This window comes from Tenrec ecaudatus, chromosome 12, assembly GCF_050624435.1.
Source record: "Tenrec ecaudatus isolate mTenEca1 chromosome 12, mTenEca1.hap1, whole genome shotgun sequence".
Classification (NCBI taxonomy): Eukaryota; Metazoa; Chordata; class Mammalia; order Afrosoricida; family Tenrecidae; genus Tenrec; species Tenrec ecaudatus.
Window position 1 is genome coordinate 82,182,289 of NC_134541.1, and position 22,338 is coordinate 82,204,626.

Genomic DNA, 22,338 nt, shown 5'->3' on the forward strand with positions numbered 1-22,338 from the left:
TGCTGAGGGGGTGGGCTCTGAGCCTCCGTTTATGTCCTGACGCCAGCACGGATGATCCTAAGACCTGCCTGTAACTTCGAGTAATGTGGAAGGCGCCCAACTCAGAGGGTGCATATTGTTAACGTTCTCTATACAGTCCGAACCTGTAGCGTTCTTCCAAAACAACTAAAAAGACATTTTCACAGAATTCCACAGTCAGTTCTTTGGAGTGAGTATAGAAACAAGCTAACACAATGTCCAAACTTTCACCTCATTCACAAGGCATTTCAATAAAGGTTTAAAAGCCCAAACTCGTCGCCATGGAGTCAGTGCGTACTTTTGACCCCAGTGGAGCAGGTAACAGTACTAACAGTGTGCAACCGAGCGCCTAGGGGTTCTTGGCTATCATGCATCCAGGACCAGGCCGCCAGGCCTTGCTTCCACTGTGTGCTGGAGCAGGTTTGAGCCACCACCTGTTCACTTAGTAGTTGGTACAAGCTCTTCGCGCCACCCAGAAACCCTGCCTATAGCGCATAGAAACGACTGTACTGGAGATGCTTTCAAAGAGGTTATCTCACAATGTGTATTGTCATAAAGCGTCCAATCCCATGCACTCGTGGGGAGGCTTATGCTACCTTGCAGATATGTCCTGAAGTCCTGCATTTGGATTGTGACTGGTTATAAAGGGTGTTATGACAGCCTCATTAGCCATTAGCCACTCAGCGATGGAGTAGCTACAGGAGTAACTGTGTTAAGACATCGCTACTGTATTGCCAGGAAATGGACTCCTAGTTGCACAAGCAACATCTATTCCTGCAGAGGTTTGATAATAACTGAAGTAAATACAATGTCGCCAATGCAAACATCATTCCTTACTAAGGAAGCAGACCTACATAGACTATACCTTGGTGAGCACCTGCTTGGTGCAGGCTCCCCGCCAGAGCTGGGATCCTGCTGGGAGCGAACCAGACCTGGTTCCAGCTCAGGAAACTCAGCTGGAACATGGATTGACAGACTCTTTCTGTAAAAAGTCAGACGGTATCTATTGTGGGCCTTGTAAGTGCGATCAAAGCAGCCGTGGACGATGCGAACTGAATAAACATAGAAGTGTCCATTCAGGGGCAGAATACTCCATAAGCATGGGAAACACAGGCTAAATTGTGAGTGATTTCTCATGGGTTTCACCACATCTTTGATTCTGTAGGAAGGTGCTATGGAGCTGAGAGAGAGATGGATGTCTGCCATACCTAGAAACAGAATCTTTGATGATGTGTGTGTGTGGTTGTGAAATTGTCCACTACAGATCAGTAAGTAAACAGAAGTAAGCCTGTGCATACCTTGCTAACGCCAGTTCTGATAAAACTTTACTTATGAAAATGGCTAGTGGGAGGTGGTTTGCAGGTGAGCTGGAATTAACTTGACAACTGTGGATTTAGGTTTGTTTGGGTCTACAGAAAGAGAAAACATGACTCAAATAATCACAGGCGCTCACGCGTGAGCATGCGTGTGCGCGCGCCAAGCTGCCTGCCGTACGTACCAGGAAGGAAAAGTCAAGGATGCTATGAGAAGGTTAGAGACCAGGCTGGTCTCACGTGGCAAAGGCTTCCCCAGAAGCTAAAGAATGAGTCAGAGCTGATGTCATAGTTACCTGGTATGGCTGTAGCACAAGTTATATAAGTTTGATGAACAGAAAAACAACTTCCCTCACAGTTCAGGAGTTCAGAAGTCTGAGCTGAAGGCTTGGCTCTGGTTGGAAATTCTCTGCCTATCTTAGTTTCCAGTAGTCAGCTGTCCTTGGGTCCCTGAGCTTATACATTCCTCCGCCTCCTTTATTGCACAGTGTGTCTTCCCCCGCTTGCTCAGACACGCCCTTGCTTCTTTGGGTGACTCAGAAGTGACTGGGTTTGGGTCTCCCTTACACTGTTTTGATCTTCCCTGATTGATTCCATTGCATTAGATTTCATTATGACAAGACTGCCTAAAACCAACCAAACACACTGCCACTGTGCCGATGAGGCCTCACAGCAACAGCGGATGGGGCTTCCAAGACAGTGCTTCTTCACGAGAACAGGAGGGCTCGTTTTCCTCCTGCAGAGGGGCTGGTGGGTTGAAGCAGCCGCATGTACGTAGCCCCCGATGCTTTCCAGACAAATGCCTCCCTTTGGGTTATAACCCTAAATGTGAGCTTTAGGGTTCCAGCACTTCCGAGGGTTTGAGGGAAGGTGCAAGTCGAATCTTCTATGTTAGATAGGTGAAGGAAAGGAGGAAGAATGCCCCACGTAAAGGGAACAGCCCACGCCAAGGCTCTGGGGTGAGGGGAAACTGGTCCTTTCGGCAGCACTGAAATAAGGGCAGTGAGTCTGGAACCCAGAGGTGAGGAACATGTGGTGTGGGATGAGGCTGGAGAAGCGGCAGCTGCTACACACACCTGGAAACCCACAGGGTCTATTTGGACTCACAGCATCCCTCTAGGAGATATTAGAACTGCTCCTTGGGAGTTTCGAGACTGTGCATCCCCTGACAGGAGCAGGCAGCCTCATCTGTCTCTCTCAGGGGGACTGGTGGGTTTGAACCACCAACCTTGCCATCAACAGCCCAACATCTAACCCACACAGGACCTGCTTCGTTGAAGACCGTGATCATTGTCCTGAGAGTTATGGGCACACAACTACATCCATATTTGCAAACGATACCTCTGATTACGGATGAAGGGCAGGTTGTCGTGAGGGGTAAAGCGTGGAGGCTGGGGAAGCCAGAATAAAGATGATGGTGTCTTGCTTCAGGAACGTGGAAATAAGTCCAGAGAAAGAGATGGATTTGAGGATGTTCAGGGTGTAAACCCATGGCCAGAGGGGTAGGAGAGAAAGAAGAATGTACTATCCCGGGAGGCTAGCTGCTCGGTAGAACTTGGCCTTTGCTTGTGTTCCCTTATTAGAAGCCAGGCCGTTGCCAGTGCTGAGAGCCATGACTAATCACTCACTTTCCACAGGCCTCTCCTTAACAAGCACAGGCCTCTTGGCTCCAAGGATCGCCGACATTCCCCAAGTGGTCTGTCTGCTGGGAAAGCACGGCCCAGGCTGAGAAGGGCAACTCCGGCCGCTCCTGTAACTGCTTGCTCCAGTACCCACCCTGGAGCAGCGGGCATAGGCTGGGAGCCAGCAGGGAGCCCTGTTTCAGAGATGGGCTCAGGCATAGGCTCCCCTCTTCTGGCCAAGTCACCCATCTGTTGGAGCCGTGGCCTTAGGTGTAGCCAGGGTTTGCTTCTACAGCTGCCTCATAGACCGCCAGTGAGGATGAAATGAGATTCCGCAATCACTAAGACATCCTGCTAACGCCTGATGCCCAGAACAATCAGTACTTCCCAGCCCAGTTTCCCTGCTTTCTCCCCTAGGGAGACCCCTGCCCTCTCCAAGAGGCTCTGCCCACCGTGATGATTTTCCCCTGCTCCCCCACCCCCAACCCCCATGTGCCTGCTGGCCTTCAGGAACCCTGCCGCGGCCGTCCTGGCACAGCTTGTGGGGCCTTTGCGATGTGACCAGGTCCCTGCTGGACCCGCCCTCTCCCAGTGAGACCTCTGTCCTTCTCGAACACGCCTCTGTCCTCAGAGCTCCCCGCCCTCCTTCCTCCCATCTCTGGGAGCTGCCACATGGTCTGACTTGTTTGTGCAGTTTTTCCCTCTCAGTCTGCCCTCTCCGTTGTCTCTCGGGGATGCTAATGTGTGTTCTACGGTGACTCAGACTGTCCGCCCCCTTGCTACTGCCTGCGCCTACCTCCGACAGCCCCTTGTCTTTCCATGTGCATGCATAGTGCACACCAAGTGGGTCTGCATTCTCTGTGTGTACGTACATGGGTTTAAGGCTCTGTATGTGTGCAGATGTGAGGCGTGTGTAGCTGTGTGGATGTGGTGGTTTTTATGTGTATGGCATGGTATGTGTGTGTCTATCATGTTTTTTCTGTGGCTTGAGGTGTGTGTGTGGTGGTTGTGTGTGTGTGTGTGTGTGTGTGTGTGGTGGTTTTGTGTGTGTGCATGTGTGGTGTGTGGTGTGTGTGTGTGTGTGTGTGTGTGTGGTGCATGTGTGGTATGTGGTGGTTGTGTGTGTGTGTGTGTGTGGTGGTTTTGTGTGTGTGTGTGTGTGTGTGTGTGTGCATGTGTGGTGTGTGTAGCTAGCTGGATGTCTCTCTGGTTTTCCTGCTCCAACTCCCTGCCTGTCTTCCTTATCTGGAGGCCAGACTGGGGCCAGACGAAGATGGTGGGATGAGATCATGCAGGAGGCGAGCTGCTTTGTCAGGAGCGGTGGCGGGGCTGCATACGTGCGCGTCGGTCGCCTCCAGAGCAGGCACTCGGGCCTGGGGGCAGCACTGTGTGGCATGCGTGCTGCCTGTGTGCGGGAGACAGAGATGAAGAGCATGCACGGGGTGTGAGCGCAGACCAGACACTGCAGCAAACCCGCCGCCAAGTCAGCTGTCTCCACGTGGGCCTTCAGATGCCCAACCCCCGCTCTTTGTTCTGGTACGGCCTCCAGCCTCTGAGCTGCACACAGGAGCACGCATCTGCAGGCTCACACAGACCCAGGCGTATGCAGGATCCTCCTCAGCAGGAGGGTCCTTCTTTGGGGGTCAGCTGCTCCCTTCCCTGGCCTTCACACACAGTCACCTGCCCAGCTCGCCACCGTTCGTTAAAACCTGCCTGATGGAGACACAAGTGTCAGCCCCCTCAGCTCCACGTGGGCCCACGCCCACTGGCTACATGGGTACCAGGCATCGGGCAGTCGCCATGTCTGAGGTTCCCCAAGAGCTCTCCACGTGCCGAAACTATTGTCCATGCTTGACTGAGTCTGTCGCCTCAGCCGACCCTCTGAGCTGCCCAGTCATGTGTTAACATCATAGAACTGGGAATGTCAGAGCCCGAGGGGGTGGGCCCTGGGACCCGGCTCAGGAGAAAGCCCGTGCCAAGTCACACAGGCGAGAGCCAGGGGACCGACTCCCTGCCCCGAGGCCTCTGGCGGCAACTCTGGGCTGTTGTAGGATGGAGTGGGTGTCCCGGGGGCATTGTGGAAGAGGAGACTGGCAGCCATTTGGAAACGGGAGCATAGAATTCAAGCGAGCGGCCAGGGCTGGAAGAGGCAGCTCAGGTAAGCACTGCAGAGGAGCAGGCAGCCTTTCTTAAGGATGATTGGGAGGGGACTCTCCAAACAGAGAGCACAGACTGGCTGCCTAGACTCCATGTGGCCCACAGACTTGCCAAGCTGCGGCTTCTTGGTGGTTTGTAAAAGGGGGAATCGGCTGTCACTCCCTGGCTTCCCTTGGACTCATGTCCACTGGGCAGACCGGGTGGTGGCTCTCCCCTGACCCACCATTTCCCACCTCATATCTCATACCCCCAAATCCTTATCCTGTGATTGGAGCCTGCCAGGCCCCTGGGGCCGTTTATAATTCTGGCCTGGTCCTAAGCATTCCCTTCCATCCCAGCTCACCAGCCTGGGCCCTGGGAACCCCCAAGCAGAAACCCAGGAGGGGTGGAGTGTTGCTATGTGTTGGCACACAGAGGCTTGACTGGCTCTTTCTGGTGTGCCAAATGCCGCATGTGGTGTCAGCAGACTCCAGGCGCAGGACTGAGTCCGGCAGGCCCCCTGCCTCCTCACGCCTTCTGGCTCTGTGACTCATGGTCCAGGGACTTAGGAACGGCTGCTTGGTGCTCCATTCGCTTCTCTAGCAGCGCAAGGGCCTTGCAAAGATTGCCCTCCCTTTGTCAGAGGGTTGGGATGCGGCATGGGCATTAGAGACCTGCCACGCCTTTCCCCATCTCTTCTACCTATGAATGCTTAACGCCCGGGGAGGGCAGGTCATGCACCCCGTTTCCTCATGTTGTGAAAACAGTCTCCTTCCTCCACGAGAGAGTGCAGAACAGACTTACAGGCCCCCCTGCAGCAGGGACTCCCTCACCTCCCCCACCGCCCCTCTCGGCTCTGCCCGCCCAGCCTGCAGTTGCCTTCCCGTCACTGGGAGGACAAATGGCCTCATTCAGGGACATCCTGCCAGAGCTGTCTCTCCAAGACAAAGCTGTGCGCAGCTCTGCGTGAAAAATGGCTCTCAGCCGCCCGCCCGGCGCAGGCAGGATGGGTGGGTGCAAATTGCAGGGGATTTGTTCCTGGCTGCCAGCTCCCCGGAGACAGCAGGCAGGCGGCCTCACTTGAAATACCAGGCCACCCGCAAGGCTGGGGCACTTCGTCAAGGCAGGGGACAGGCCTGTGCCCCTGCCCCCACATCTGAGCTCAGCAAAGTGTGTGTGTTGGGGGGTGGGGGGCGGTGAGAGTAGAGAAGGAGTTGACTTCCTTCTTCCTGCCCGCCGGCCCCGCCCCCATACCAGGTCAGAGGTCACTGCAGGGAAGGGCCTCAATTTCACCACCAGGCGCCTGGGAACCAGTTGGCAGTGCTCAGATTTGTTTAACAGACAGTACTTGTTCAGGCCCCCACCTGCCTCTTGCACTTGGTCTGAGAATCTCCGGAGGCTCCTAACAACCCCCTCATTCTAGAGAGGGAAACTGAAGCTCCAAGAGGGAAGGGGTACATTGAAATCACATGACTTTTGGGTAGCAGGACTTGAACTTCCAGATGGTCAAATCTGGAACAAAAAGGGCCATCCCTCTGCTCATCTTCGGAGAGACTCAGTGCGAAGAGGTGGGCGGTTCACCTGCGTCAGCAGCCCTGTGCCTCGACCCGACCTGAGGCTCCTGCCTACACACCTGAGCCTGGAGGGTGTGGCTTCACAATGCTCTTAGAGGGGAGCAGTGCCGCTGAGCCCAATGAGAGAGGTTTGCAGCCACAAAGGCTAAGAAATTGGGAGGGGGTGCTGTGGAGGTCAGGAGGTCAGGGTGCCAGGAGTGAACAGGGGACAGGGCAATGCCACATGCAGATTCAAAAGTAACTTCCAAGCCCAGGCAGGGGAAGGCTGAGTTCACCTCTAGCCATCCTACAGCCCTGCTGGCATATTCATTACACACTGTGCTGCTCGCCACAAGGCCAACAGTTCGAAACCACTAGTGGCTCCTCGGGAGAAAGTCAAGACTTTCTACTCCCATCAAAAGTTAGTTTCAGGAAGATAAACAAGCAGCCATCTAGCTGGGAAGCAACAAAGCCCACATGGAAGAAGCACACCAGCCTATGTGATCACGAGGTGTCGACGGGATCAGGTACGAGGCCTCAAAGACCCAGAACAAAAAAATCATTGTATATGAGGGGGAGTGTGGAGTGGGCACCCAAAGCCCATCTGTAGGCGACTGAACATCCCTTTATAGAAGGGTTGTGGGGAGGCAATGAGCCAGTCAGGGTGCAGTGTAGCAACAATGAAACATATAACTTTCCTCTAGTTCTTTAATGTTTCCTTGGCCCCACCCCCCTATCATTATCCCAATTCTACCTTACAAATCCGGATAGACCAGAGGATGTACACTGGAAACACAGGGAATCCAGGACAGATGATCCCTTCAGGACCAGTGGTGAGAGTGGCAATACCATCAGGGTGGAGGGAAGGTGGGTAAAAAGGATGAACCGATTACAAGGTCTACATATACCCTCCTCCCTGGGGGACAGACAACAGAAAAGTGGGTGAAGGGAGACATCAGCAGACAGCGTAAGATGACAAAATAATAATAATTTATAAATTATCAGGGTTTCTTGAGGAGGAGGGAGGGGGAAAATGAGCTGATACCAAGGGCTCAAGTAGAAAACAAATGTTCTGAGAGATGATGGCAACAAATGTACAAATGTGCTTGACACTATGAATGTATAAGAGTTGTACAAGCCCCCAATAAAATGATTTTTTTTAAGTTGGTCTCAGAAACCCACAGGGGCAGTACTGTCCCGTCTCAGAGGGTCGCTGTGCGCCGGAATGGACTCATGGCAATGAGCGTCTACAGCCATTAAAAACAGGGATCTTCAAAGATGTCTTGTTCTGTGGAAATGCTCATGACCTACTCCTAACTTTTTAGAAGGGAAGCAAAATGGTATATTCAATATCATCACAACCAGGTGCAAAAACAAAGCATACGTTTATTTTGGCGCAGGCAGCAGGAAGCAGGGAATCCACCAGAATGTCCACACATTAATAATGGGTCTATCTGGACGGGAAGAGGGGCCGATGCTACGTTTCCCAGTTCTTCGACAGAGCTGCATGACCCTGGCCGGCTTCTGTGGAGTTTGGTTGAAGCTGGCAGGGTGTATAGGAGGTGAGAACCCTTACCTCAAGGACTGGCTCAGCAGTTTGAGCCAGCCCCCAGGGACAGGCCTGCCTGTCAGGGAGGGTACTCTTCCTGTCTCGCATCTGCAGGATGAGCTCATCACTGGCTCCCCCACAGAGCCAGGGTGTGTAAGGACATGGCTGCCTGGGACCCAGCTGGTCCATCTCTGCTTTGCGGCCTTTGCTGCTATGCGTCAGAATGGATTCCATGGCAGCGAGCAAATGAAGGTGGTGCGGACGAGGAGGATGCCAACTCTGGGCGGCAAGGCCCTGGGGGCAGACCCAGAAGGGATGCAGACCCTCTCCACAGGGGGCTGTTCTCTTACCTGGACCCTCTGTAAGCCCAAGCTTCCTCCTTGCTTTTCACTGGTTTTCTTGAGAAGCCCCTCAGTCAGTCACATGGCAGATGTCAGTTTGGATTCCCCTAGGGTAGCAGGTCCCAGAAAACTCTCACAGAGAAGTCGGGGAACGAGGTAGGGGGTGTGTAATACCAAGTGCCATTACCACCATGGGCACAACGAGCAACTCAGAAGCAGGCAGAGCCTGCACCCCAGTCAGCCCACTGAGAGGCCAAGCCTAATGTAATGTCTGCTCCTCCGTCTCCCATCTGTTACTGACTGAGGACTGCTTGGTTGGCGGCAGGGCTAGATGAGCTCCCGGCACGTGGCTTCCCTCTACCAGCAGGCAGGAAACTCTGCGGAAGGAGCAGGGTCAAAGGGGTACACCACAGCAGAGCGTGTGTGGGCAAGACCTGTGCTGTGCCCGCCACAAGGAATCAAATCCCCACATTCCACTCACATGCTTCCCACCTCCCCACCCCTGCCAGGCCCCGGGACTCTCGTGTTGTGATTGTGTTCATATTTTCACTTCATTATGTCAGTGTGAAAAGGAGTCTCCAGGTGGTGCACACGGCTGAGACTCCACTGCTAACAGAAAGGTGGATGGTTCAAGTCCACCCAGAGGTGCCTCAGAAGAAAGAGCTAGCAACCTATCTTAAACAATGAGTCCCTGAAAACAGCATGGAGCACAGTTTGCTCTGACACACGGGAGACCCCCGTGAGTCTGAATCAACTCAATGGCAACCGGGAAGAATTTGAAAGGAAACTATGATCACTCCCATCCAGGGCAGACCTATCTCCCTTGCCACACTTGGAGGTCGCTCTCAAAATAAAGACAACAGCAATCGTATTCTGTCTCTTGACTTTGCTGAATACAGGTGCCTCCTCAAGGCGTCTGTCAGCTAGAAGGTGTCCGTCAGAGCCCCAAGACCCAAAGTGAGGGAGGAAACAACTTATGTGAGAATGGCTTTCTCTCGGGGTCCCCTGACACCCCACATGTGTGGCACGTCTCCCTGTCCCCACTCCGGCCAAAGAGGATAGCCTCAATGAAGAGCCCAGGCACGGCCGCTGTGCCCACCTGGAACACCCCCACCACCACCACCACGAAGTGATGGGCGATGGGAGATAGCGGGCAAGTTTGAAGTTGCCGTAAGTGAAAACAGGTGTAAAGGGCAAGGAGTAATTAGTGAGCAGCTTGCCTGGCCCAACAGCCTCTGCGCTGCACCCTCCCCACCCCTCTGCGGACGCAGAGAAACACCGTGCCTGTGGCTCTTCTCTCACAGCCAGAGTGGACCAGTGCGTCCTCCGGATAGGCGAAGTACAGTCATCCCACATCTAACACAGCTGGGGCCTGGCCCCTCCACTGTCCACTTCGTGACACCCCCCACCCCCCACCCCAAACCAAGGTGCCATTGCCATCGGGTTGATTCTAACTCGGGCAAGAGAGTGAATTAGAGAGTAGACCTCTTCTGGGCCATCTTAGCTTTAGCCATTAAGATCACCAGGCCTTTCTTCCGCAGTGCCACCGAATAGGTGAAGTCAACAGCCTCTCGGTTTGCAGCCTGAAAGCTACTTGCACTACTCAGACACTCTAAGGCCTAAGGCAGTGGATGCACGCTTTAAGGAGGTGGAGGCGGGCTCCTTGTGGGCAGAACTGGGGCCAGGCCTTCCCTGCTTCTCTCAAGATTGCCAGGGACTAAAGGTTAACACAGAACAGAGGTGGGTGTTTGGTCCAAGACAGCCAGCTCTGGCCTCTCCGGAGATCCTGTACAGGCCATGAGGAGCCTTACACACATCAAGGCTGCCCCCTTTTGACTCCTTCCGCCTTTCTGGGCTCAGACCACAGGTGTGTCCAAGATGCGGAAGCGAAGCACTGGCCCCTGCTTGCCCCAGGGTGCCCTGGGGGTGCCATGGCTACCTAGAAAGCTAATAAAGTAATCAATGGCAATTAAGTCTTCAAAAGAAAAGGCCAGTTAAGAGGATTAAGGAAGCCAATGCTTTGGTTTTAAGATGAAGTTTAGAGTTCTCAACCCCAGAGGAGGAATTTCAGGGGATTCTAGAGTGTGAGCGTGAAATGGAGCAGGGACTTGGCATGAAGGAGGTCTTTTGGCTTTGGGAAGACACAGCCTTGTACATGCCTCTGGGTCGGTCAGACAGACAGAGTGGAATTAATGAAGGTGTCTGAGTCGGCATCGCCTCGATGGCAGTGAGTTTGAGTTTCTTTTGTTTTGTTTGAGGGGTAATCAATCTTGCCTACTTAGACTCCCAGTGCCAGGCATGTCAGGAAGAGGCATTTGGATTGGGGAGAGGCACTCTGGAGTTCTGGCTTCTCCCATGGTAATGCTCAGCGTTTTCATGGTGCCCAGCGCTGAGCTGCGACTCGGAAAACACACATATTCCGCAAGCTGATCCAGGTACTCGGTGAGCCTGGTTTTACATGTGAGAAAACAGATTTAGAGCGATGAGGCAATTTGGCCAAGACATCTGGCTAAAAGTGTCTGAACTGGAGCTCAGACAATCATGCCTGAACCCAGAGCCAATCTGCAGCCCATCCTCTCTTTGAACAGGCTACTAAAACTCCTGGGACCAAGGCATGTGGCTGACTAAAGAGAGTGGTCAAGAGCATCTGACTTGGTTGTGGGTGGAGCCAGAAGTTTTGATAATGATTAGGCTTTGTAGTGTACATACCCTCCCACTCTTTGAGTTCATCCCACACACGGGTCACCTCCAAGGTGGGTTGCAGAGGCGCCCCCAGGACTTATATGCCAGCCAGTGATGTTTCTTTGTCACGGCCCTAGTTTCATCTGTTTGGTTCTCCCCCCCCCCACACACACACACCCCAGAAACGATTGAGCTGTTTTATAGAGAGACATGTTGATTAAAAGCATGGGTTTGGTGTAGCATGCTTGAGTGTGAACCCCACTTGCCAGCTGTGTGACCTAAACACCATCCCTCACCTGTTCCGTGCCGTGGTTTCATCATTTGATAAAGGGGAGCAATAATAGTGCAGCCTTCATAGGGTGGATCCATGCCTCGAGGGACTACGTATGCAATGTTTGGGACAATGCCTGGCATGCAGCCGGCACTTCCCAGTGTTGGAAGGAGCCCCACTGGTGTCATGGTAGATGACTCAGCCAACTGCTCCATGGGAGAAACAGGACGCTGCCTGATCCCATGAGCATTTACACCTCCGGAAACCCTACGAAGCAGTTCTGCTCTGTCCTATGAGTCGGAACTGACTAGATGGCAGTGGAATTCTGGGTGTATTGTCAGCAATTTCATTCCAATGCGTTTATACCCAGACTCTAGTAAGATACCTCTTGTACCTGGAGGTAGCCCAAAACCCTGTTTCTGACCCAACTTCATGGGTCCAGTGACTAGAAAACACGGAACCTGGATGGCAGGTTAGAATGATCTCTGGTGGCACTGCCAGGTAAGTGTTGGACCATTAACCACAAGGTTGGCAGTTCAAATCCACCAGCCATTCCTTGGGAGAAAGATGAAGCTACCTGCTCCTATAAAAATGTACAGCCTCCGACCCCCTGTACTGTATGGGGTCACTATGAATCAGGATCGCTGAGTGGCAGTGGGTTTGGTTGTGGTTGTGTTTTATTAGAAGAACCATGATAAATGCTAGCCCTATCCACCTCTGAAGGGCGCAGGAATGAGATGACCTGATAGCTTAGGGTGAGGAGAAAGCCCACAGTTTTTTGCAAAATAGGTTAGGAGCATATCCTTCCCTATGCCCCAAGAAGAGAAGGCCAGGCCCTACGGGGGCGGACAGCAACCTGCAGGAACAGAGAGCAGAAAGCTGGCTGGACAGGGCCAGCCGCACTCCAGCTGTGCTGCACGCTGGGCAGATTCAAGGGCCTCTGTCTCAGCAAGTCTTCCCAGCACCCCTTTCCAGAACACTGTCAGGACTGGCACAAGGGAAGGAAAGTAAGCTTTATTGAGCTCTTGCTTCGTGCCAGACTGTCTGCAAAACAAGGCAAAGGATGCGTGGATAGATGGCTTCGGATGGATGGATGGATGGATGGCTGGCTGAAGAGAAGGAGGAAAGAAGCAAGAGAGAGAGAGGAAGGGTGAGGGGCCAGGCGTCCTGGCTCCAAGCATGGCGTTCGTTCTATCCCTTCGTCCCTGGGAGCAGGCTCATTGTGAATGTCCCACAGGGCCCACCTGTGGTATCTGGCAAGCTAGAGCGGAAGGACTATGACCAATAGAGCCATGCCTTCTTGCCCAAGGTGAGCTTCCCAGGTCAGTGTGCAAGAAAGTGAGGGCTTGGGAGAAGCCAGGCCTTCGCATGCCCTCTCAGTGTGCAGGCTGTAGCCCCTTCCCCGGCACTCTGAATTCAGGTCCAGCCAGCTGTGGGATAGGACTGGTCTCAGGACATGCAGAACCCAGACCAGGAATCCAGATAGGGGACAGCACAGTTCAGGGCCCAAGCTCAGGCTCCTGGAGATCAGGCTGGCCTGGCCTCCTCTCAGCTCCACCATTTGCATGCTAGGTGCAGCACTGACAGCATATCCCAGCCTCGCATGAAATGGTGTGTTCAGAGTGGCATCTCATGAGAGCTGTAGCCATAGACTATTAAAATCTTGAATAGAAGCCCAGGCTCTCAAACCTATTTGCTGAGTGACTTTATGCAAATAACTTCATTTCTCTAAGCTTGGGGGAGTGGGGAGCAGTGGGGTAGACATCTAAAATCTGGATCTCTTGGCTGGAGCCATGCTAATTGTTTCTGTGGCAACCTAGCTGCCTCTCAAGGGACCATCTGGATCATGTCACCCAGGCAAGGTGCTGCCTGGGCAACCAGGTGTTTGTGTTTGCAGTGGAAGCCTGCCTGGTGGTAATTCCCCTCCTGGGGACTGGGTGGTGGCCAGGCAGGGGGCTGGAAGAAAACATGACTGAGTCAATGACTCTGCTATTCCTGGGCCCAGGGAAAACTCTGGCCAGTGGTCTTCTTCAAAGAGCTGTTAGCAGATACTTCTTTTTTTTTTTTTTTTAATCTTCATAGGAACCATTCTTAGCTTGTTGGGGCTGGCCAGGTAGGAAGCATTGCCTGGGGCTGGCTAGGGAATTCCAAAGGACCCAGTCTCACCAGTTTGAGAAGAAGAGACACCATTGTCTGTAGAGTAACACAGGAATTACTGCCTCCCCCCACCCCTAGCGTCCTTTCAAACAGGAGCATAATTATAGCATCAGTTAAGCCACCCCTTCAACAAATGTGCATCATAAACTTACTATGTGGGGGCACTTGAAAAATAACCCCCTGCCATCAAACCCATTCTGACACATAGTGACCTTATGGGGCAGAGTAGAACTGGAAATCTCCCTGGGAACAGTTGGAGGGCTTGAACCACCAACCTTTGGGTTAGCAGCCTAACACTTAACCTACATGTCAGAAAGAACGGGCACCTAGTCAACCCTGAAGATTGTGCCCGCAAGAAGCTCACAAAGAGGCCAGGGTCCTCCTTAAGACAAAAGGGCAATGCCAAGGGCCCCAAGTTAGTAGCGGTGGGTGAGGTAGACGGGGAGCAGATGGAAGGCAGAGCCGCTTCCAGCAGAAAACTCCCACCTCCGGGCAGGGGTGGAAATAGCCCAAGAACCTGCACTAGGCCATCTCTTCATAGGTACGTGAGCCAGTTGACTCGGCTGGCAGTCCACAAGAGAGAACCCCCATTCCCTTTTTCCAGAGGAGGAAGGAGGGTCATTCAGCTGAGCAGTGACTGGGCCAAGATTGGAGCCTGGACTGTCGGACTCCTTGCCACACCCTGGGGGTGCGAGGGACCCTACTCTCCTAAATGGGCTTCGGGGTGGGGATAGCGCTGGGAAGGAGCTGTTTCCTAGAAGCCAGAGGTACCTCTCTGAGCTCAGCAAATAGTTCTCTGTCTCAATCATTTGGTCTCTCTGTCTCTCTCCCTTCTCCCCTCCCATTTCCCCTCCCTCCCTCCACCTCCTTTGCCCCCTTTTCCTGTCTCCCCTCCCTTCATTTTCTTTGTCTCTGCTCTTCCCTCTGGGACCCCAGCGCCCGCCCGTGTACCACAGTCACAGCTTGGCTCTGCTGGGAGTTTACTGGTAACCCGAGGACCGTGGTCGCTAGGACACGACTGCCCGCTGTTGAGCTCTGCCACCCTCCTGTGCATCCTCTGCTGAGGAAGTGACAGAATGGCGTAGATTGCCATTTCCTCCAGGCTGTCTGTTCCCCAGCCCACTCTCAGATGTGTGCCCCAGCTGTTTGGAATCACTTCCTCCCAATTAAGCATAAGCTGGGAGGCCAGGAGGCGAGGGGCTGGGGAGTTGGAGGGGTCCCTCCCTGTCTGTGCCAATGTTGCTTGCAAGAAGAAATGGAAACGCCCCCTCCTGATGCACAGACGCTGGGAAATTGGTATACTGCAGGCCCGGTGGGGGACACCAGGCAGCTGTAAAAATGTGCGTGATGGCCCATTCACTTGATTGCTGCCGTATGGGAGAGTGAGTGCTTCCTCCGTGGTCTCCAGGGGAGCGTAGCATGCCCACCCCCTGGGGACGGGGCTCTGGTGCACGCCATCTGCTGATTTGCCTTCCACCGCAAAGTGAAGAGAAAGGTGGGTGGAGACCCCAAACAGGAGGGGAAAGGAAGCTGCCCCCACCAAGAGGCCTCACCTGTCAAGGATACAGTTCCTCTGATGACCCTGGGGTGAGTGGGGAGCTGGTGACCTGCCTGGGCCAGGCAGGACTGGCAGGTAGACGTGCACCTCCCCCGAACAGCCACAGACCTCTGCTAGGCTAAAGACACAGAGGTGGGCCTGGGGAATTCAAGGAGACCAGCCTCGCCTGGCAAGAACAGCAGCGCAGAGCCAGCCGCCTGACATCATCCACCACCATGCCCCGAGGACCAGCATTTCAGGTTTTGCCAGAAATCTTCTGAGGTTTTTATTGTTACCGACCACCTTTTATTTAAGACCCTGTGCGAGCCAGTGTGGGCATGACTGAGGGCCAGTACTCAGATGGCCAGTTGGAGGCATCAGAGTATTTGAAGACCAGGTATGGACAGACCGACGACTGTGACCGAGCGGAGGAAAGCGGGCCCGTCTGCGGGGTGCACAGGGCCGGTGTCCGTCAGTGAGGAAGGAAGCCCTGTGCTACGTGTGGGTTATCGTCCGGTGAGGGAGGGTGGCAGCACTCTGGTGGAGGCTGCATCTTTAAGAGCTTTTGTTATTCCCATGCTGAGTGTGGGTATCGGTAGGAGTTATGTGGAGTGCCTGCTGTGGACTTGTCCCATGCTGGCCGTGGACCCCTGTCCACCCGCTTCCCAGCAGTGTGACTATAGGGAATTGGCCTCGCCTTGTGGTCATGAGTTGTTGCGTCATGCAATAGGGCCAATCGGCCCTGCCTCCCGAGGCCGTTTAGATTGGGCATGAAGTGGCTCCGTAGAGGGAAAGCCCCTCCCTTACAGGACAGGGGCATGTAGTAGAGCTCATGTGCCATGTCCCCATAACCAGGCACGAATGGGTTGGGGAAAGAGAACCTCCCTGCCCCTCCCCCCAAAAATCCGCTGTGGAAGCAGAAAGCTGGAATGGGAGTGGTACTGTCAAGGAGAAGCGGAGGCTGTGCCCTTTTGGAGATCGGGGGACCGGGGCTGGTGGGGTGGCATGCTGGAGGAGAGCCAGCAGAGAAACAAGGTCTTCCTGGGAATGGGCACAGGGCCCCAACCAAGCCCTGCCCTGCACCGGATGAGGGCACTAGGAAGATGATGACCCTTCCAGTGCCTCCTCCCCCTAGAGGAAAACGGGCTGTTTGGCCAGGTGAGCCTGAGATGTCTTCCCTCGTGGGGGCTTCCAGTCGAGAACAGTGACAGCACCGTGCAGGGCAGGCCTTCAGCCGGCCCACGGTGTCCTGCGCACAACGGAACAAAACGTGTCTGCTCCTGGGCCAGCCCCGTGCTGAATGACAGAATGGGCCATTGTGAAGCATGCAGTTTTCCATACCTGATTTTTGGAAGTAGATCTTCCTAGTGTGTCCTAGTCTTTTCTGTTTACCATCGGAGCAACTGACAAGCAGGTGGTGGCTGTGCATGACGTGCACTGAGCAGGCTTTAAACTCCAGTCTTCTGCATGGGAGGCAGGAATTTTACCACCGAACCACCAAGACCCCCAATGGCACCAACCCTGCTACAATACTTTTTCCTCATCCTTTAAAGTTATGGCTACTAGTGTTGTAACTCTCTGTAGCTACTTGCACTAGAGACAGGCCTGGAAGAACTGACTTCTCACACATTGACGTAATCATGATGTCCATAGGCTCACTGAGGGACAGGAGCAGTGGCCTTGGGGAAGACCTTCCAGGGGGGAGTCCAACTGCTCCCAGGAGAAGCGCAATCCAGCAAAGAGGCAGCAGAGGTATTCCAGGCTGAGGGAATGGCGTGTTGGAAGCATTCCTGCGCAGGCGGAACTTGCATTGGGATCCCCTCTCTACTTCTGACTTGGAATCCCCATGCAAAATGCGTTGCTCTGAGGCTCAGTTTCCTCTTCTGTTGAATGGGAGCAGTGCTAGCTACCTTTCTGGGTTCCAACCATTGAAAAGGTTAAGGGATGTGAGCGTGTCTGGGGCCAAGTGCTGGTTCAGGGAATGGCCGGGGTAGTTGGAGACTCTCCCGCTCATGACCTCCAACCTCCCCCAATGCTGAGGCCTCTGGCAGTACTGGTTGTTCCTCAGCATAATTAGATAATTAGGCCAAATTCAGTTATACCCCACACTCCTGAGTTTGTGTGAACTGGAGGGGGTATGTGGCGACCTTTGCTGAGGGGAAGGAAGCAGCAGCAACACACTGGCTTGGTTTCCAGGCTGTGCCTCCTAACATCTATTTCAGGATACTGCCAGCATCCCTGCTGGAGGAAACCGAGGCAGGAATGAGGCAGTGCTACCTGGTCCCAAACCACTGCGTGGATGAGATCATCACAGGGGTGGAATTTTCTCTCCCTGAGAACCCCAACTTGGGTTTTTGGCCCAGGAATTTCCCCACATTTGAAGTTTCGTGGCAGGTTCCTGGGTCTTGGTTCCTCTGGAAAAGACCCCCACCCAGTTGAGTAGGTAGGTGGGCGGAGGGCTCAGCTTCCCTGACACCCATGGGTGTGTGGGTATTTCCCCTCCAGCTCCAGGGTGGCTCCCTGTCGCTGTCTAAGATTCACTCGCCATGCGGGTCTTTGGGGAGGGCAGTTCTTCCAGTAATGCTGAGTGAGCCAGGGCTGCTGCTTTTTTCCTTTCCTTGAAAATTTATTGTCAATTGGAATTTAATATATATACTATTCCATAGTTCAGCCACATCAAGTAGAATTGTACAATTGCTACCACAATCAGTTCCAGACATTCTTTTTCCACATGGCCTCCTTGACATCGGCTCCCTTGTATGCCGCCACCACCACTGTGCCTGCCCCACCCTGAACCCCTTACTCTACTCGCTGGCCCTATAGCTTCATCAACAGGGCTCCTTTGAGAAATCGTAGCAAGGCTTGCCAGAATGAGCCAGACAAGAGGAGCCCAGGTGGGGGGTAACAGAGGGACCATGGAAACCAGACATGAGCTTCCCGGGACGACTTCGTGTGAGGGTCTAAATGCCAATTGCAGGAGCTCAGACTGGATGCTGACAGCACTGGAAAGCCACGGAAGGTTGCAAATATGCTGTGGAGTCAAGTCTGACTACCTGTGACCCTGTGTGATGGGTAGACCTGCTCCATGGGGTCTCCTTGTGTGGAATTATGACACTTGAGCACAGAGAGGAATGGAGGATGACTACTGCCCTGCCCTGGCCTGAGCCACACGCAAGTTAGACCTCCGAAACTCAGTTGGTACTAAGTGTTTTATGTGTGCATGTAGTTATTTTCTCTAGATGTCTCAAGGCACCTTTCAACTGGGGTTAAAAAATAAAAAAAGTTTTAGTCTATAATTCCAAATCGAAAGTGGTTTTATTCCTTCCTAATCACTGAAAGAGGCATACTGCTTCTAGAACAATCAGGGCATACAGAAAATTAGGAAAGTAAAAAATGACTGAACTCCCACCCACAAGGCATCGTGATTATTAATAACACAGATTTGTTGAGCACCTATTATGTGCCAGGCACAGGGATTCCATAATGAACAGAATCCCTGCCCTCATATAACTGGTCTACCAAAAATGCGATACTTGCAAATATGCTGCCAGGAAAGTTACAAGTGACTTCACGTGGTGGGTTTGCTATTGTAGCTTCTTGCCACATGTATTGTGTGCATCTCTCGTTGACTATTGCTCCAGACTTTGCAAGGAACTGATGAGAGTCAACTCAATAATGCCACTTCTTGGAACTTTCTCTGCAGACTTGGGAAGGCTCTGCACCCAGCAGGAAAGAGCATTTTGATATCTGCATGAATATGATCACTGGGAAGGGAAGCCGCGTCCCAGAAAGGGACAGTGGCCTCTTAATCATGCAGCCCATCTCCCTGCCCTCACACGCCTCTCTGCAGACAGTGTCTCTCTCAGTGGGGGCCTTGGCCGTGGGGCCCTTGAATGTGCTGTTCCCTCCCACCTGCTGAACCCAGTGCTGCAGATCCCAATTTCAACATCGGGCCTCCCACTCCTTGCCCTGCCTTGGCAGCCACCCTTGTTTTTCCCCAGACAGGCATTCCTGCGTGGCCTGTCTACTCATGCCCTGAGCCCAGAGGGTGGGGGGACTTGGGACCAGACTTGGAAGAAGGAAGCAGCCTGCTCTCCCAGGCTGTCATGGGCTGGGAGGGGGTGCTGGTGAGTTGAAGGCACTTCACAGGATGCTCAGGAGAGTAGGGAGGGAGGAGAGTGACAAGAGGCATTGTGGGATTCTCGGCCACTTTAAAGAGCTTGGAAGTTCGTAAGTTCGTGCAGCGGCCATGCCGCCGTCACCGAGAGCACACTGAGGGGCTGGAGCATACTTCTCCCGGACCCTTCTCTCGCCCTACCCCAAAGCAAGAAGGGTCCCAGCAATCCCAGCCTGTCAGGGTGGGGATCTCCAAGGATGGAGACAAGGCACTCACTACCAGCCTGTGCATCCGTGATGATCAACATTTTCCTTCTTTGGAGCTCCAGTTGTATGTCCCATTCATCATTATTTGTGCTACTCCCACTGTGAATGCTGAAAGGACCTGAAAGCCCAGGTCTGACTCCCAACCCCACTGGGAAGAGGGGGAGCAGAGTGGGGTACATCCTCCCCCTGCAAACCCCACGGGCTCATACTCTACATCCCAGAGAAAGAAGCAATTGATGAGCAAGAGCCTTCCTTGCCATTTGGATGAGCCCTGGAGGCATAGTGGATTGGGCTGCAAACTGTTAAGATCGGTGGTTCAAACCCACTAACCGCTATCTCCTCTCCTAAAGCTTTAAACTGTCAGAACCCCAAAGAAGCAGTTCTTCTCTGTTTTAGGGGGTTCCTAGGAGTCAGAGTCACCTTAAAGGGGTGTACAGTGTAGAGTGTGCCCTTATGGAACAAACCCAGGGCCCTGCTTCTAGTCTTGTCTCTGCCATTAATTCACTCTGTGACCAGGGGAAACCCAAGCCTCTCTCTGAGGCTGTTTCCTCATTAGAAATGTGAGACAAGGACCCACATTACTCCAGTGTTGGCTGCCTTGGTGATTCCCCGTGGGAAGTGCACTGTATAGGGGAAAGGGCCAGCTATAACAGGCCACACAGGTATGGGGACTAGATAGGGTCAGAAGGTTGCTAGGCCACCTTGCCCTGGAGCCCTGAGCTAAAGTGTGTGCATAGCCTCCACCCACCTCCACCTTACCCCTGCCATCTGAACCATACTTGCAAAGTGGATGAAGCCTTCCTGGCTGCCTGGGAAGTATCAAGAATGGAATTCAGCTCCCAGACAAGGGGGTGTGCAACCAGCCCAGGAGACAGGCAGCTCTGGCAGGAAGGGAAATTACATTTCCAACTTCAGGGAGCCCGTGTCAGTCCAATCTGGGGCCATCCGGAAGCCCCTTGTCAAAGCTGTGTCCTGGGAAACCATAAAACCCCAGGACTGCTGAGACACAGACATCCTAGCCACCTGTGCTGTCCTTGCCCTCAAAGGCATCACAAGGAATCAATGGGAGAGAGGCATTAGAGGTCTGGGTAGAGTGTCCCCACCCCTTCAGGCAGCCCTTTTGTTAGCCAGCCCAGCTTCCTGTCTGATCAGGCCACTTTCCCTAGGAACAGCAGCTTGGGGGATGCAAGCAGGGAGAGGGGGAGCAGCAGAGGCCCTTTGGGGATGTGGTTTTCCAATATTCATTCACTCACTTATCCATCCATCCATTCATACAGCAAATATTTATCAAACCTCTGCCTGGTGTAGTATTTAAGGTCCTGCCAATACAACTTGCACAAAATACCCAAAGGTCCCTTTTGAGTGGAGCTGGCGTTCCAGAGAGGGAGGCCGGTTGGAAACAAGATCCATAAGGAAAGCACGCAGCATGCTCCCAAGTCACAAGGCCAAAGAGCAGGGTCACGGGAAACATCAGGAAGGGCTGCCATTTGGGGCCCGGGGTCTGGGAAGGCCTTCCTGAGGCAGCATCTGAGGCGGTTGCCTGGAAGGACAGCAAGCTGGAACTAGAGTAAACCAGGGGGGAACTAGAGGAACGTAGGTCAGAGAGGTATTGGGACCAGATCATATAAGGTTTAGGGTCAGAATACAGGCAGTCCCTGGGGTAAGCATGTCTGACTTACTTAGAACCCAGCATTACTAATCAGGCCCATGGAGCCAATGATATCAAAACTTTGAGACACATACAGTGGTTCGTGAGAACAAATGCACATGAAAGCATTCCGAGTATTACCGTCCTGACTGTCTTCCATTAAAGGTGTTTTTGTGTATCTGGAAGGGTTGAATGTTTTTTGTGCAGAGAAAGGAGTATTATGTACTAAGATAAACATTGGCGTAACTGATGTTAGACACAAACTGTGCCTAGTGGTCCCAACTTCTGTATACACTTAACTGAACAGACAGACTGGAGTGAACCGTATCGCTGATCCAGGGGCTGCCCCAACGCTTGGTTATTGTGGCCGTGACCCGGGAAAGGGGCTTTGAGGAGCGGTGTGCCGTGCCGTCCCGTAGGCTGTAACAGGATCAGCTCAGCTTGTTGAGGTTTATAGATGTGCTCGCCTTTGGTCCTCTCTAGCACTTGGTATTAAGTGGGTTTCAACTTCATTGGACCAAAGAGGAGACTGGGGTCAAGGAAGACCACTTGTTCAGAGACACACAGCCAGTCAATACTTGTTCCCTTAGACGCAGACTCAAACCCAGGTGCTTCCCCTCCCTCCCTCCTTCCAGGACCTCTCAGTTGCTGGTTCCTTTCATCCTGTGTTAGCCCTGGCAGGAGCCCAGCCCAGCCTGCCAGCCCAGAAGTGTGATGTGTGTCTGCTCTTTCGGGTACCCAGTGAGCTGAGAGGCTGCAGTGGCATCCTGGTGGCATGAGCAGACGGCCTGAGGGTATAGCCTCCTGCGCAGGAGGTTATCCTGTCTGCCCAACCACCTCAGACTTGCTGGGCTTGTCAGAGGTGCAGGTATGGGTTGGAGTCAGGGTTTAATTTCGTGGTGACCTGGTTAAGGGCTTGGGGAAAAGCCAAAGTCAGACTTCTAAAAATGCTGCCCGGCTCTGGGATGAACAGCCTGCTGGTGTAAATTCAGAAGGGTGTAGGGTGCAGTGAGGGGCTTCTGAGTCGCAGAGGTCTCGTGTGCCACCAAGCTCCATAACTGCCCCCGCCACCACCAGCAGAGTCCCATGGACCAAGGCAAAATACAGTGCACGCTTGGAATTGCGTGG

General features: G+C 53.3%; 1 protein-coding gene across 5 annotated transcripts in view; it reads left to right on the forward strand.

Annotated features, from left to right (window-relative positions):
• The window catches only part of ZMIZ1 (zinc finger MIZ-type containing 1), a 250,550-nt gene that overhangs the window by 141,971 nt on the left and 86,241 nt on the right, over positions 1-22,338 (forward strand). The gene's annotated exons all lie outside the window — the stretch shown is intronic.